Genomic DNA, 16038 nt, shown 5'->3' with positions numbered 1-16038 from the left:
CTGACTGTGGACACAATGTCATTAAGCCTTCAGCACACTGATGAACTCTACCTTTGAACTGTGAACCAGAATAAACCTTGTTATTTAAGGAGCTTTTGTCAGTGTATTAATCACAGGAGCAGGAAAGGAAGCTGGCACACAGAGTAGCTATGATCTCAAGCAGACATTTTATTTTATTTGAAGACTGAACTTAGGGTACTTGTGTGGCAGAACCCCCCCCCCTGGGCATCAGCCATGCAATTTAGCATACCACTCTAGCACCTTGGAATATGGTGGTGTATGTTTGCAAGTCCCGCTGCCACTCAAAGCCCTCCAAGCTGTAAATATTCAGACATCCCTCTTGGCATGAATGTCTTGACATCCCCACCCAGAGGAATAGGCTGGACTTAGATGCTGAGTTTTGTCCTTAAAGAGAATGTTCTCGTCAAGCAGTGACCTTTGGCTCTGGGATGCTGTGTATAATTTACACATCTGCTAAATTCAAATGCAGTGCACTTCAGTGAGCCGGAACGGGGGCATCCAGATTTCAGTCCCCAAACACAGGATTCTCAGGCTGCAAATGTTCCACTTCAGAGACCTTATCTTGTACATCTGTTTACCTTTGCCTCCTCAATGGGATGAGATTCACTTTGCTTCATGCCCTCTTCTCACCGCATCTGTCTTATCAGATTTCACTCCATCCCGGCCCATATTTGGCCTTCATTTTTATCCGTGTCCTTCCCTGGCCCACAGAGGGAACACAGCTCATCTTTGATGGAGCCCGTGGGGGTTTTTGATCTTCAGATAGGATCAGGACTTGCTGAGCTGGTTAAAATAAATGCATTTCTTAAATAAATTTGTTCTTTTTTTGTTGGATGGGAAGTCTGTCAAGGTTTGCTCCTGCGAAGGCAGTGGAAGGCGGCGGGGCATTGCTTGTGTAAGAACTGCATGTAGGTCACACAGAGAGGGTGATGCTGGAGGGTTTTGTTAGGACTGCACCGTTGTAGTGGTTAGGCTTGGCATGACCACACAGAGCTCCGCTAATGCAGCATGGCTGCACTGGACTCAACACGGAATAGCCAAAGTGAGACCACTGCAGTAAAAAAAAAAATGTCACTTGCTTCCATTAACTCATCATCCTACTCATGTGTGTAGTATATATACATATATATATATATATATATATACATATATATACATATATATATAATTTTTATGTGTCCTTGTGCGTGTGTTAGGGGGTGTGCATGTGTTAGGGGGTTGAATGTGTAATTGCCACATTTGAAATCTGGGTCATTCTTGGGTTGTTTGTGGCTGTCTGTAGGAGGCTAGCTAGTCTATGAGCTTCAGGGAGTTCTGTTTCTATCCCTTATCTCTCAGTTGGAATATGGGTTATACCAATAAGCTACCATGTTAAGAATTTACAGCGGCACTAGGGATCAAATCGTGTCCTCATGCTCATGTAACAAATGCCTGTCCTTTGAGCCACTCCCCCATCTCAACTCATTCTTTAGTACCATGTTATAGAACAAAGGCTGTGTCTTGTGCATCTGCGCCAAGGGAACAGTGCAGAGCCATGCCTTCCTTCAAATACCAAAGGCTGCCCAACAGCACACTCGATGTACAAAGAGGATACTGCACACTCAAACATGCACACACGCAACAGAAACAACCTGGAACCTGCACACGTGCGCGTATGTACACACATGCACACTGGTAACAACCAAAATCATATGCGTTATGCATGAAAATGGTGATGTCAATTGGGACATTGAAGACAGAAAAGTAGAAAAAGTTCATGGCAGTGCTAGGAAGGTTGGTAGAGTCTCAGGACATCCCTCAACCTTTAACTTTCGAATCCATTAAGAACTTCTAAACGAATAAAGAAGATACAGGGACTCGATCTTTATCTGTTACCACATGTGGGAATTTCTGGGCGAAGTGAAGTTCTTTCCAAAGGCTGAGGAGTATTGATCTGCTGAGATCAGAGAATGCCTTCAACAGAAATGTTGCTGAAAATACCACGGGAAGGAATGTGTGTTCTGGAATGTATCCTCTGAGGGGATGGCTGTCACTGAAAGCACAGGTGAAAAACAAAGGAGGGAGAACTCTGCCAGTCCATCACATCTAACGTATGCCCAGGGGTATTTGATGAGGAAGGAAGGCAATAGGCAGAAGACACATACACATGGCAGGAGGAGGCCGAGAAAGAGAGGGAGAGGACGAATAGCAGAGATGGAAGAGAAGAGCAGGAATAAGAATCTACCAATTCTTACTTCACTGGAAATTATATATTGGCAGCTAAGACATTCATTATATGCCAGTTTTCAACATCAAAAAAGTAAAAAGAACAAAATAAACAATTTAACAATATACTATATATACATATGAAGTTGTAAGATGTTAAATTAAGAGTTGACTTTCATAAAACATAAATATTCTGACCATTAGTTATTAGATATCATTAGTTGTGAGGCTGAGGTGATGGGTCAGTCTATACATTCTGTGGTTTACAAGCACAAAGGAGCCAAGTTTGAGTCCCCTACCCCATGCTAAAACAACCTGAGTTCAATCTATCGAACCCACTTTTACAAAAGTGGTCACATCAATGGACTCTTATGTCCCCAGTGCTGGGGAGGCAGAAATCAATTCCTGGACTGAGCCTACAGGGAAATTTCCAGGCCAATGGGAGTCCCTGTCTTAAAAAGAAAATTAGGAATGACACTCAGGCTGTTCCCTGTTCTCTACACTCTCGTGAATACACACACACACACACACACACACACACACACACACACACCACCCACCACTTGATGACTGAAGCCAGGAAGGGATCAGAAAATCAATTTCCTTCAGTCTAGACCTCTTCCTAGGCAAGAGAATTACCAGATACCTCAAACAGGAAGCAATGAGAGTCCTTAGGACTACTTATGTTACACTGTCTTTTGATTATAAACTATCCAGGGATATGTGTTATTATTTCTCCCAACACTCAGTATTCTTTTCTTAAAGGCATGATCTTGTCTATTTGTCCAATTAATTAAGTTGTTGCGTGAGTAGACTTAAATTGGCCAAATAGTCTATCATACCCTTTATGCTAATTATATGTTCTGCAAACTTAAATGACTTCGTTGCCTTTTAATTTTTTTAAATATTTTTAATTATGTGTACATGGGGATTGTTAGTACAGGCCAGTGTAGTGAAACTCAGAGGCCAAAGTTATCAGCACCCTGGAGCTGAAGTTACCGTTTGTTGTAAGCTTCCTGGTAGCAGCTATGTGCTGGGAACCTTGGGTCCTCTGTAAGAGCACCATGAGCTCTTAAGCCCTGGGCCACCTCTCCAGATCCCCAACCTGCGTTGTTTTGAAAATGTCATGCAGTTGAAGAATCAACTCACACAAGGCACCATCCCACTCCGGTGAACCACGTTGCTAGGATATAATATGTTTCTAGAACTTCCTTGCAGCAGTTATAACCCATTACAGTCAAAATATTGGTTTATGAAAGATTAATAAGGCCAGTGGAAAACAGAATTCAGTATCTACATTAGCTATTTACACCAAAAGAAAGCAGCCAGGATTAATTATGCCACATGCAACATTCTAATGGAGTTTTCATTAACTGTATACCATTATGGAAACTAAGCAAGGATTATTCAAAGAATAATGCCAGCGGCTGTTATTGTTTGAGAGATTAAATTAGTTAATGGGTTACATATTCAAATCTGATGCAAAGGTTAATCGATGTACAGTCACCATCATATTAAACCCTTTATCATTCTAAGACACAAACACCCCTATATTAGTGATGTTTTACTTTGGGAAAGAAACATCCATGTGGATCCTTCTGTTGCTTCTTTGATGTACACGCGAAATGAAGAAAATTGGAACCTAGTTCTAGGTAATTTTCGAGAATAATTTTCACGGCCCAAAATATATTTGCTTTTATTCTATAGTGCATACCTAAATATATTCTCTCTCTCTCTCTCTCTCTCTCTCTCTCTCTCTCTCTCTCTCTCTCTCTCTCCTCTCTCTCTCTTCCTCCTTCTTGTGTGTGTGTGTATGTGTGTCTGTGTGGGTGTGTGCCTGTGTCTGTGTGTCTGTGTCTGTCTCTGTGTGTCTCTGGGAAGCATATTTAAGTACCTGTATGTAGTTACTGTCTGAGAAATTTAGAGGTGAAGTTTATTTTCTCTTAAGAAGGCAACTCAAGATGTTACTCTCTTCGGTTCCAAAAAAATAGCTGGAGCATCCTAAAAGAGACTTCTGCGATAGCATGTAGAAGGGAAAGAGGAGGAACAGGGAGCCTCTCCAGGTAGCTTTTGAGAGTCTTCACTGTTTCAAGCTGGAGCTGCCTTTGAACCTTTACCCAGAGTAATCCCTGACCAGTCTGGGACAACAGACTGGGCTAGCTCAGACTTTCTTTTCTGCAGCCACACCCTATTTAAAGGTTTTGCCATGAATTCTCTGATTTAAAGTATGTTTAGCATAATGATAATCTTGGCTGCCCCCTGTTTTAAAGGAACAAACAAACTAGTTCTGACCATGTCATCATTTGAGACTCTTAGCATTCATTATAATTACTATTATCGTCGTGACCACTCAGCAACTATTTGCCCAGCCCTTTTACAAAGTTGACCTAATCCTAATATTACCTAATCAACTTGATATTTTAATCCCTACTTTATAGGGGATAAAATAGAGAAAGTGAAGTCTAGACATAATTCATTACTTTCCCAAAGTCAAATGGACTACAGTCATTCAGAGCAGAAAACAGGAGCAGGTGGAAGAACGTTGACCCCTGTTTCACCTTTGCTGCTGTTGTTGTTCAACTGTTATTTGTTTATCGGAATTACACTATCATACCTCAAAAGTCTGTTATCCTTCTGTCTGTGTCTCCTTCCTGTCTTACTTCAGTCCTGCAAGTAGGGTTTTCTTATCCTTCCTGTCTAGACGTGTCTTCTGCTGAAGGTCCAGGCCTAGTACAGATTCTTAAATGTGACCAGGGGACTCCCTGGGCATCTCTTGATTGTGAATTAGGTGTTTTAAGTTCAGTGATACAGGGGCAATGGCTACTGGCCCCTCTCCAGGAAGTGTGTTGGATTATCCCAAATCATGTGTCACTATGGAGAGGCAGGAACTTGGAGAAAAGAGTCTGAATGTCAGAATTATATAAAGCTGGTGGAATCCATTTCTACTATGGAATTCCTTCTTAGCCTTTTATCTCTCTTGGCAAAAGGGGGACAGTGCACGTAGAGCATACTTAGCTATAGGGCTTGAAGCTCAGCACCCCAGAGATGCTCATTCTCTGGTCTGGGCTGCTGTTGATACAATTTCACAAATCTCACTCCCCAGTCGACACCTTCAGCTGCTGTCTGTACATGTGAGCAAAGAACCTCAAGTCATATTCCAGCTCGACTGAAGCTTCCAAGGAAAACAGTCACAGGACCACAGAGCATAGCATGTGAAAAGTACGGCCCTGGGTCCCTCCTGTCTCCATGTGGCCCTTGTATTCATGAAGTCTAGTGTTAGGAAATAAAACTGAATGCCATGGTTTTGTCTGCTGGACTTCCATGTAGACTCTGGAATTGATTCTACTCCATGGTCACCTCCAATGGCCCATGGTTTGAATAGTGAGTCAAAAAATGGGGAGGGCATCTTACTTTCACATATTTTTAAAATCATATTTTTAGAGAATGGATAGATAGCTCAGTCAATAAGGCCTTTTCCAGGAAAGCATGAGGAACTGAGTTCAATCCTGAGAACCCATATCAAAAGCAACTCTAGTCAAGTTTTCTAATCCTATTGTATTCAAGTTCTGGAGAAGTAGAGACAGGCAGATCAGAATCTGTGAATCAACCTAGCCTAGTAAGTGAATCACAAGCCAGTGAGATAACTGTCCTCAAAACAACACCCAATTGTCTTCTAATGTTCACATACATGTGAAATACACACACATACCACCACCACCAATAAAACCATACTCTGTTTTTAACAAAAACAAAATAAATTTTGGTCATTTGATAAAACGTTATTGATAAAACGATCTCTTTTGAAATATATAGTGTCAGCTTCCTGAGTAAGGGAGAGGGTATATCTAGACAAGGCTGATGTTAATGTGACTCCAAATAGTGGGAATATGTTTTAAAAATGTCTTTTAAATGTTTTCTGAGGAGAGGTAGATAGCATATATTTCAAACTCTGCAGGCCTTCTGGCTTCTCCTGCCAACTCTCCATCCCTGGCATAGCATAAAATAGCTGTCCACTGTACATACTGTGGCTGTGAGTCAATAAAACTTTATTAATCGACATTAAAACAAGTTTAAGACCAGTTCACCGATCAACAATGGTATTCTGTTAATTTCTTTTCAATTGTTTAAAGCTGAGGCTTTACTTGAAGAACTTAATAAGTGTTGGTGGTCACCAGATTTACCTGAAGACTATGTAGTTTGTTGACACTTGATCTTAAAGAATATTATTTAAAACTCAAGTGGAGGAATCTGGTTGAATTTATTTAGATTTACCTCCACAAATCAGTGTCACTCTCAGCATGAACCTAAATTTCTCTCTGTTTCAGTATTGTTATCTGTGTAATGGGTATAATATTTAAATATGCCATGATGTGCTTGACAGGGTTTGACTATATCCCATGCCTGCCTAGAATTCATGGTCCTCCTACCTTACTCTCCCAAGTGTTGAGATTATAGGGATATGCCACCATGCCTAGCTAGTAGTTCCTAATGACAAGTTGTTAAGGGCAGACGGTAGATCAAAGAAGAACTGGAGCTTTTTGGGTGTTTGTTCAAAAGTTTCTGGGTACTGGGAAAATAGCTAAATTAGTAATGTGCTCTTCAGGCAAACGTGAGTTCTATTTTCCATAATAATGTGCTGGGATAGCACCAGCACTGGGAAGGCCTAGAGAGATACTTGGGTTTGCATGGCATCCAGTCTAACCTTCTTGGTGAGCTCCAGGCCAGTAAGAAACCTCTTCTGGAAAATAAAGAATGTGAAGCCACTGAGAAAGATGCCCAATGTTGACCTGTGGCCTAGATATTTGTTCACATGGATACAGTATACACACACACACACACACACACACACACACACAGAGCTTATGGAAATACTTTTGTTAATTTTTATCTCATATTTAGTCAAGTATTTTCTCTTAAGCAGGTAGCCTAAAATTTGGGGACAGATAAATAGTAAAAGAAATCACTTAAAATTTTATGCAACTCCTGGGTGGGTGGGTTGGGAAGTATTCTCATCAAGGGAGAAAGGGATAGATGGTTTGTGGAGGGGAAACTGGAAATGGGGATAATATTTGAAATGTAAGTAAATAAAATAACCAACAAAATTGAAAATATAGAAATAAATAAAAATTATTCAACTAATCAGTGAGAAAATTATAAACAAATTCTTAGAATTGTTCTTGGAACTTCTATGCAAAGTCTAAAATTGTGACAAAAATTAAGAAGAGAAAAGAAAGATAAGAAATGCTGCATTTCTTTATGAATACTATGAAAATCAAAAGTTAGGAAAATAAAATAAGTTGAAGGATTATTTACAGAATGCTTTTTCTTTAGGGCCTCTTTAAATATAGAAATCTCCTAGTACAATTGAAACACATTTTGATTTATAAAAATGATATATATGCAAAATTTTTCAGTGATATCTGTGCCCAGATAAATGGAAATACCCCTGTACTGGAAGCTCTACTGTAGCTCTTCAGAGAAGCCTGTCTTTCAGGTTCTTATAAGAATATTAGATAATAACTGTAGTAGTGTTAGCTTAATGCTTGTCTGATGTTCAAAAATGTGTGACTTGAGAAACTCCAAAGCCCTTTGTGGCTTTGGATTCATTTGTCAATCAGAAACAGTATATTCTCTCACAGACTGAATGGAAACAGCCCAACACTTTGAGTCGAGCAGAAAGCCAAGGTTGGGAAGATGCTATGTGGGACGCCTGGTAGGTTGTCTCCTTGGCCCTCAAGACAGGGTCTGTGAAGAGAATGCTGTGCACATTATTTTGCTGAGATTTAAGAAGATATCAGAGACAGGGTAGCTAGAAATAGAAATAAATATTTTCAAAATTCTAAAGGCTAATAGCAAAAGAGTAAGGCATTGGTGGGTTAGAGTCTTCTGAGGAACCCTTAGTTTGTGAAGATGGCTGACATCTTTGTACATTCATCTGGTCTTCTCTCTGTGTAAGACTGTTTCCAAATTACCTCTTAGAAGAAAAACAGCACTCTTATTCTATTAGGATCTACCCATAAGGCCTCATTTAACCCAATTATAGTATTTGAAGATCATCCTTTAGAATGTCAAGCTCTGAACTCCTGGGACTTAAGACTGGATCACATGGGTTTTGTGGCATGCAATCCCTTCCATAACAGAGTAGGTGCACACACACACACACACACACACACACACACACACACACACACACACACACACACACCTTTCCTCAGGAAAGGAAAACTCACAGGGCCCTCTCAAGGATCATGTAGTCTGCCAATGTGTACCATCCTACCTCCACAATTCACAGAGCAACTGATAGTAGGAGAGGCTATTCTTCCCCAGGTTACAGAGCAAAAGCAAGCATGCCCTCTGTGGTTGATGAGAAAGACAAAAATAATACTGTACTTTTTTTTTACACAAGTGCTTACCTGGCACTCATGGTGCCTAGGCTCAGTCCCAGCATTACAGAAACTGGGTGTAGTAGCTTGTGATTCATATTTGAGTGGTAGAGGCAGGAAGATTGAGAGTTCAAAGTCATTCTTAGCTACATAGTTGGAGGATAGCCTAGACTACACGCAATTGTTTCTCAACAAACAAAAAAGAGGGTGTGGGTGGGAGAACTTGGCACAGATCTATTACAACGAACTTTGTCCCACTCCCATCTGTAATGTGTTTGCTGTTTGTTTGGATGTGTATATTTCTGAACCTATGGATTAGAACCCCTTGCTAAGAGGTCTGGGATGATGCCCAATTTCCTTCTTGTTCCAGGTTATATTAAATGCCCGTAATGGGTGGGGAAGCTTCAATTTAGTGTCCTCGAGTTCTGGGGGAGCCAATTGAGGCAAGAATTCTGCAAAGTGTGGCCCTTGGTCTTTCCAGGACAAGGGATCTTCTAAGACATTCAGGTCTTCACCACCCCTTCGAAGTCAGAAGCCCTAAAGGGCCCCAGTGTTCTGTATGTAATAAGTCCTGCTTGCATTTTAACATTATGGGTAACTGCAGGACGTGGCCACCCTTTCTAAAGTCTAGGGACATATACAAAGAAGTTGGCAAGTTTCTGTTTCAACACAGGGCTCATATCTCATGTGCCCATAGCTGGGTCATTCACTTGGGATCATTTTTTTCCTACCTTTATGCTAATTGTTAAAGCTTTTAAAAATCACCCAGTAACAATAAAAACACGAGACAAATATTTACATCAGTAAAGTGAATAATTATTGGAGCACTAATAATCTGCTATTCTTCAATAAAGCTACTGGGAGGAAAATGCATGGGTTTTCTTTTGCCTTTAAAAACCAATCTAGAGACCCAACACTACCTGATCTTCTTAACTGGGTGTGAGCAAAGGCAGGTAAACATTCCCTAGTAAGTGATGAATACAGAAGTCTTTTCTGTGGCTAGGGAGATGACTCCATGGGGAAACTACTTACCCTGTAAGACCTCAGTTCAATCACCAAACATCAAGGTTTTGGTCTGTTTGTTTGGTTATTATTGTGTTTGTTTTTAAACAAGCCAGGCTCAATATCCCAGTGTAGGAGATTGTCAGGGCAGGGAGGTGGAAGGGGAGTGGGTGGGTGGGTGGGTGAGGGAGCACCCTCATAGAAGCAGGGGTTGGGGGTGGAATAGCAGGTTTCCGGAGGGGAAACCAGAAAATGGGATAACATTTCAAATGCAAATAAGAAAAAATGCAGTTACACACACACACACACACACACACACACAAAGAAAATATAGCAAAGTGCTCTCTTTTACATTCAAACAAGACATCTGGAAATGAAATCCTTCATGTGGGACAAGGCTTAACAATTTAAGATTAAGAGCTTAAAATTTGAAAACAAAAGCTTGAAGATTAAAGTCAATGCACCTCCTACCCCCACCCCCACCCCCACCCCCACCCCACAAAAAGAGAACCCAAGCCAGGCATAGGCATAGTGCGCTGTGATTGTAATCTCAATGATGCTGTAGTGGAGCCTGGAAGTTCTCTATTGTGACTCTCTAGCCAACCATCCTAGCCTACTGGCGTGCTTCAGTCAAAGAATTTGTCTCATTTCTTTTTCTAAATATGGTGAATGTGCCCAAGAAGCAACTTCAACTTTTCATATTTTTCCTCTGGCCTCCACACACACATACATACATGAACATGCACGTATAAACATGTATTTTTTTCTTTTTATTTTGTTTTCCAACAATGTGTTTTAATGATGTTTTTTCTTTACCTCCAACCCCTCCAGATCATCCCTTTGTCCCTACCCAGGCCAAATTAAACTGTTTCTGGCATTAATGACTCCTGAGCTTTCTCAGTCTTGCCTGTGGCAGACAAAAGAAAGACAAAACCATTCTTGCCAGTTGTAAGTATATAATGAAAATTGTCCTGAAATGGATTCTTAATTTTCTGAATACCAGTTAATCATATAGCTGATCGCATAGCTCTAAGTTGACAGTCAGACTTGACAGTCAGACCTATTTCTTGTTTGTATGTTTGTTTGTTTGTTTGCTTGCTTGTTTGCTTTTCCTTGTGTGTTTTTTTTGTCCCTGATCATGTGCATTTATAAAAAGATAGTATGCTGGGTGTTATCAGAAAAAACAAGGAGTTCCACTCTGTACATGGCTGACACTTAAAAATCCACACAGACTGTACACTGATCCTTGCAGCCCTATCACTCCCCAGATGAACCCAGGAAGAGAACAGGCAGAGCTCAGGCAGTGAGCTTCTTGCACTCATGCAGCCCTTGGTCCTCCTCTCTCACACTATGCTACAGTCAGATACATTACTAGGCCTAATGGCAGGGAAAAACCCATGAGGAGCCCAGCAAAGGGCTCTGTTCTTGATTGGCTTGACTAGCATGGTAGAGGTTTGCAAATGCATGTAAGACAGTACGTGATACACAAAACCTTCACGAATGGGTGCACCACTGTTTAAATTGCTCTTGCAGAATCCCATGCATCTTTTGGTTTTATGTATTTAAATGGAAAAAAAATCTTTCAAATGTATGAGTCCTGGGGTTATGAAATGAATTGGCCACTCCTAGGAACTAGGATGGACAGACTGTCCCTTTTGTGTGTGTACGTATGTGTGTGATTATACTTGGGACATTTGGAAGGAGCATCAAAGTCAACCTGGTCTGTCAGTCCTAAGTTGCTGTCCATGTTGCTCATTTGAGAAAAGCTTTCTCACTTGCCTGGCATTCTTTAATTCAGCTAGGCTAGTTAGCCAGTGAGTCTGAGAGATCTGTCTGTCTACCTCTACCTCCCTCCCCATCCTCCCACTGAGATTACAACCACTTGTCATTCCACACTGGGCTTTAAACATGAATTCTGGAGACTGAACTAAAAACCACACAAATGTATGAACTATCATTCTAGCCTTTCTTTTTTGTTGTTGTTATTTTGTTGTTGTTGTTGTTTGTTTTGCTTTTTGTTCGTTGTTCGCTTCTTTCTCTTTGGATTCTAGTAATCTAAGGCAAGGCCTCGTCATTTGCAGGGGTCATGGCAGGGGGTTTGTTCCTTTGACTCTAAAGGGACGTTGTCAAATACCCTTTATTTCTTCTTCCCCATCTCTAATTTTATTGCTTACAAATGTCACCTGCTCCTTCTTCCAAAGCCAGAGTTTCTGTCCTCAGCTGCTCCTCTGCTTTTGGTCTAGGTTTCTGGATCCAGAGGAATGGAAAGAAGTGTAGGCTTAATTATAAACCTTTTCCAGCTAGAAACGTCCAAAGGAAAGATACTCATTCAATGAGAAGCAGATGAAGGAAGACATTCCAGTTGTTTGAAAGGGGAGAAGTCAGAGTTGTGTCCGAAAGACGCTCACTCATGATTAGTCATGGGAGAAGCGGTTTCTGGAAGGAGCAGCTGCATCTTTTTTTTTTGCTTGTTTGAATCTAGGTTTTTTATTTAATAATTAATACCAAGATTAAACCTTTTGGCACTATCCTTCCTGTCTATGAAAAGGCATGTATTCCTTCCAGGCTGAAAGGCCAGAGTCAGGAATGATGGCAACCTTCCCCACACCCCATGCCAGGGGAAATATCCAGATGAGCAAGAGTTTGTTGTCACCACAAATGTCCCGCTGGCTTCCCTTTGCCCAGAGAAAGACTTTAAAATCCTACCTGTGATAGCCTCTGTGCATCTTCCCAGAACTGGGGATGCAGAAGCTTTTGGTCCTCTGCACAAGGTTGACAACCTTTGGATCGAGGCCTGGCCATCCTCAGAAAGAGAACTGTCTTGCTTGCAGATGCAGATAAGCTAAAGTTATCAGTGGTCTAGTGCTTGGCAAACATGGTTGCTGTCTGGCTAACCACATGACTCAGCCTTCAAAGAAGCCAGGAAAAGGCTGGGAATGTGCTCAGTGTGTGACAGCACTTGCTCTTACAAGCATGAAGACTGGATGAATGCCTCAGCACGCAGGTTCAAAGCTGAGCCTACCCGTATCCCCAGAATTATGGCTAGGGGCAGTGGATCCCAAGAGCTCACTGGCCAGCCACCTTACGTAGACAAGAGGGGCACATTCCAAGTCAGTGAGAGGCCCTGGTTGAAGGTGAAATAGACAACTATTTTAGAGATAACTGGTGGGTATATTTAAGCTCTGAGCAAATAAATTCCCAGTCATAAACATCAGGCAGTAAAAGTCACCTCTCAGACAGATTGGTTGGAAAAGCAATATTTTTGGCAAAGAAAATAAAAATAGATCCTTTTTTATAAAAAAGGTGTTTTAATTCGACATCACTAATTAGTTTCTGCTAAGGTGTCTCACTAGGTGCCGGGGGTAAAATGTTAAGTATGATTTGGCCTGCCTTGGGGGTTTCTGCAGGGAAAACCCATATGTAAATAGGGAAAAGGATCTGCCAGGGAATTAAAATGGGTATGATAAGATCATGAAGAGGGTAATTAATTCACTCCTGATGAGAGGAACTGGAAGAGGTCACTTTTAAACTATGCAGAAGGGATACGGGAAAAGGCAACTTTTAAAAGGGCTGCACCATATGCAATTACTAATATTCAATTCTGTCAGTGGTAGAAAAGGCCAATTCCATCTGATTTAACTCAACCCTGAGGGCAAGGAGGGCATAGAGTTCTCACCTCCCTACCAACTCACATCAAGTGGCAGCAGTTGCCAGCAGTCATGCTGAGAACAATTCTGCATGTCCAGGACACTGCAGACTAACAGGTGACATTAAAACTTACTAGTGATACCTTCCCTGGCTGGAGAGTTGGTAGGACTGTAATTCACCCCCATTGTCACTCTTCACTTACAAAGAGTTTTAAAGCCAAGGAACAGACGTGTAAGAGTAGATATTCCCACTCTGTGTGAGTAATGATCTTTCACAGTTGACCTGTGGTTTCTGTGAGGGGTTAGAAGATAGAACTCAAGGGACTCATTGAGAGGTTATGTATATGCTGTGTTAGGAAGGGCTTCCAATGATTTTCTAAACAGTCTTTATAGGGCCGGTTGTACCCTCTTAGCTACTTGACCTACTTTTTAAAACAAATCTGCATTAAGCAACCCTCTCCCAGAGATGCATGGGTGCTGCCCTGTTCCTCTGTGTTGTTGTGTCTTTATTGAATTCGAGGCTTTCCTTTAAACAAAGGTCACAAAGTGGGAAAATAACTCACTATAAGCATGTTGCAAATTCAATTAGAGGATGTTTTTAGGTAAAATAAAACCCAAACCTTATGACCAAGCATAGATTTTGTTTTACAAAAGGTCAAAATCATTATGTAAAGACTGTTCTGCTTTACTACTAAGGGGGCCTTCAAAGAAGTGATTCTCCACTCGCTTCTCAGAATCCACAGCCAAAGAAAAATAAGAGAGCTTCATTAAACCCTGCCAGGGTTCAGCCTTCTACTGAGAATCTGTGTTGGGTCCCAGTAGAATTCTACACATTGCACTAAGGATATTGAAACTTGACCCAGGGGTTTTAACCACCGATCCTGAAATGTCCTTTAGCCGGGATTTTGACTAAAATTAGATGATTTTCCCTTTTTGAAATTCTGGCCCACCCTCCACCAAAAAGCTTAAGATCTTGTTTTAAAGATTGATTTTTAACCAGGGATGCACAAGAGAGAGTGGTGGGGGACTGTCCTCAAAATCAGTCCACCATGGTCTTCATGTTAAAAATTCCGAGTCATAGCTTTGTCTCTGTCCTTTAGTAATCTACATTTCTCTCTAAGATATTGAGTGATAAACACATTCAGATAGCTTACCCACCCATGGCAAGGTCAGGCATCAGTGCTTTTCAGAGGGCTCACTGCTAGAACAATGGCCTGTTCTGGTGGGTAGCTTGTTGCCAATGACTGATTTTAGAACTCTTCCCTCCCCCCTGGTGGGGATTTGCATGGGTTCTTTCTTAAGCCCTGGCTATTTTGAGTGCAAAGGAGAAAGAAGGATGGATGGCTCCTCTTCAGGTCCAAGTATAAGACAAGTGTGATGCAGTTAAGTTACTTTTTCTTGAATGGCAAGAATAGCATTAGTAGACATTGTGATTGGAAGAAGAGATGGGTTTCAGATTTTAATGAAACTTTTGTTTTGTGAATAATGGGGAAATAGCTCAGCTTATAAAATACATGCAAAAGAAACATGAGGGCCTGAGTTCAGATCCCCAGGACCCACATTAGAAGTTCAGTGGACTGCCAGTCAGCCTACCTGAATCGGTGGTCTCGGGTTTTAAGAGAGACCTCATCTTATATATGATAGAGAATAATAGAAGATACTCTGTGTTGACTTATGGCATGAATGCTCGAGTGTACACACACACACGCACACACGCACACACATTTATATTAACCTGGAAATAGATTTCAGATTCTAGAGAAGCACAAAGAGAAGGTGGACATGGGTTTGAGAGAAAATTGTTAGAGACCCTCTGATGTACCATGTATCATGTTGGAACCTGAAAGAGTTGGGTGATGGTACCCAGGCAGGCAGGACCATCAACTTTCTTGTTTCTGGATCCAATGACACTTGGGAGTTTGAATTACATGTTTGTAGATCTTGGTGTGTTATAGGACAGGATGATAGACCCTTTCCGTAGGGTGGACTCGTTCCTGAGGTAGGCTTTATTTTGTGGAAAAATGACAGTCCCGCCACTGTATCAAAATAAATGAGGGAAATTGACTTGGCCCAGTCAGGGAAATGAACAGAAAGCAGGGAGGTTTTTACAGCATCCCTCACTGGTTTATCCCACAGATACCAAGCCCCTCTCATTCTTTGCAGTCCCTGAGTTTGAATTTAATAGTAGTAGCAGAGGCAAATTAACTTCCCGAAGAGTCCTCTGGGCAGCCATCCTTGATGTGAGTGGGTAGTTCAAAGGTGTCACCAGAAAAGGAACTGTCTCAGGATGCCACCATTCCTCCTGCTGTAAATTTCCATTTTACAAGAAGCCAGCTGCCCTGTCCTTTAAATCAGGCAGGGGCAAGCCTTCACTGCAGTGCTGGCTGCCTGCAGGTCAGTTAAGCAGACACTGCAGCAGGAGGTAGGGAGCTCCTGGGATGCAACCTGAAGCAAGTAGGCCAACAGTCATCTCCCACAGTGTTGGCCATGCATCCAGGACAGGCTATAGGAAAGACATGTCTAGTGTTCTTTTCTGCCTTGCCCTCCTTCCACCCTTGCCCCTAAAGAGCGCATCCACCAAGATGAATGTTTAGGGCAGAGGTAGGGGAAATTGCCTTGGAAAAAATCAATACCTAAACTTCCCATTTGTGGAGCAATCATTTAAATGGCAGCCCTTGCCACGGGCACCTTTTGGAGGTAGGTATATTTATGCCTGTTTCTCAGTTTCTCAGGTAGGAATGGTGAGACCCAGAGAGGCCCAGTGACTTATCAAGATTACA

The 16038-nt window shown here is 41.5% G+C and overlaps 1 protein-coding gene across 50 annotated transcripts in view; it reads left to right on the top strand.

Moving 5' to 3' along the window:
* The window catches only part of Rbfox1 (RNA binding fox-1 homolog 1), a 2095840-nt gene that overhangs the window by 1997300 nt on the left and 82502 nt on the right, over nt 1-16038 (top strand). The window lies entirely within an intron of this gene.

This window comes from Rattus norvegicus, chromosome 10, assembly GCF_036323735.1.
Source record: "Rattus norvegicus strain BN/NHsdMcwi chromosome 10, GRCr8, whole genome shotgun sequence".
NCBI classification, from domain to species: domain Eukaryota; kingdom Metazoa; phylum Chordata; class Mammalia; order Rodentia; family Muridae; genus Rattus; species Rattus norvegicus.
This window is presented reverse-complemented; position numbering and strand designations above follow the sequence as displayed.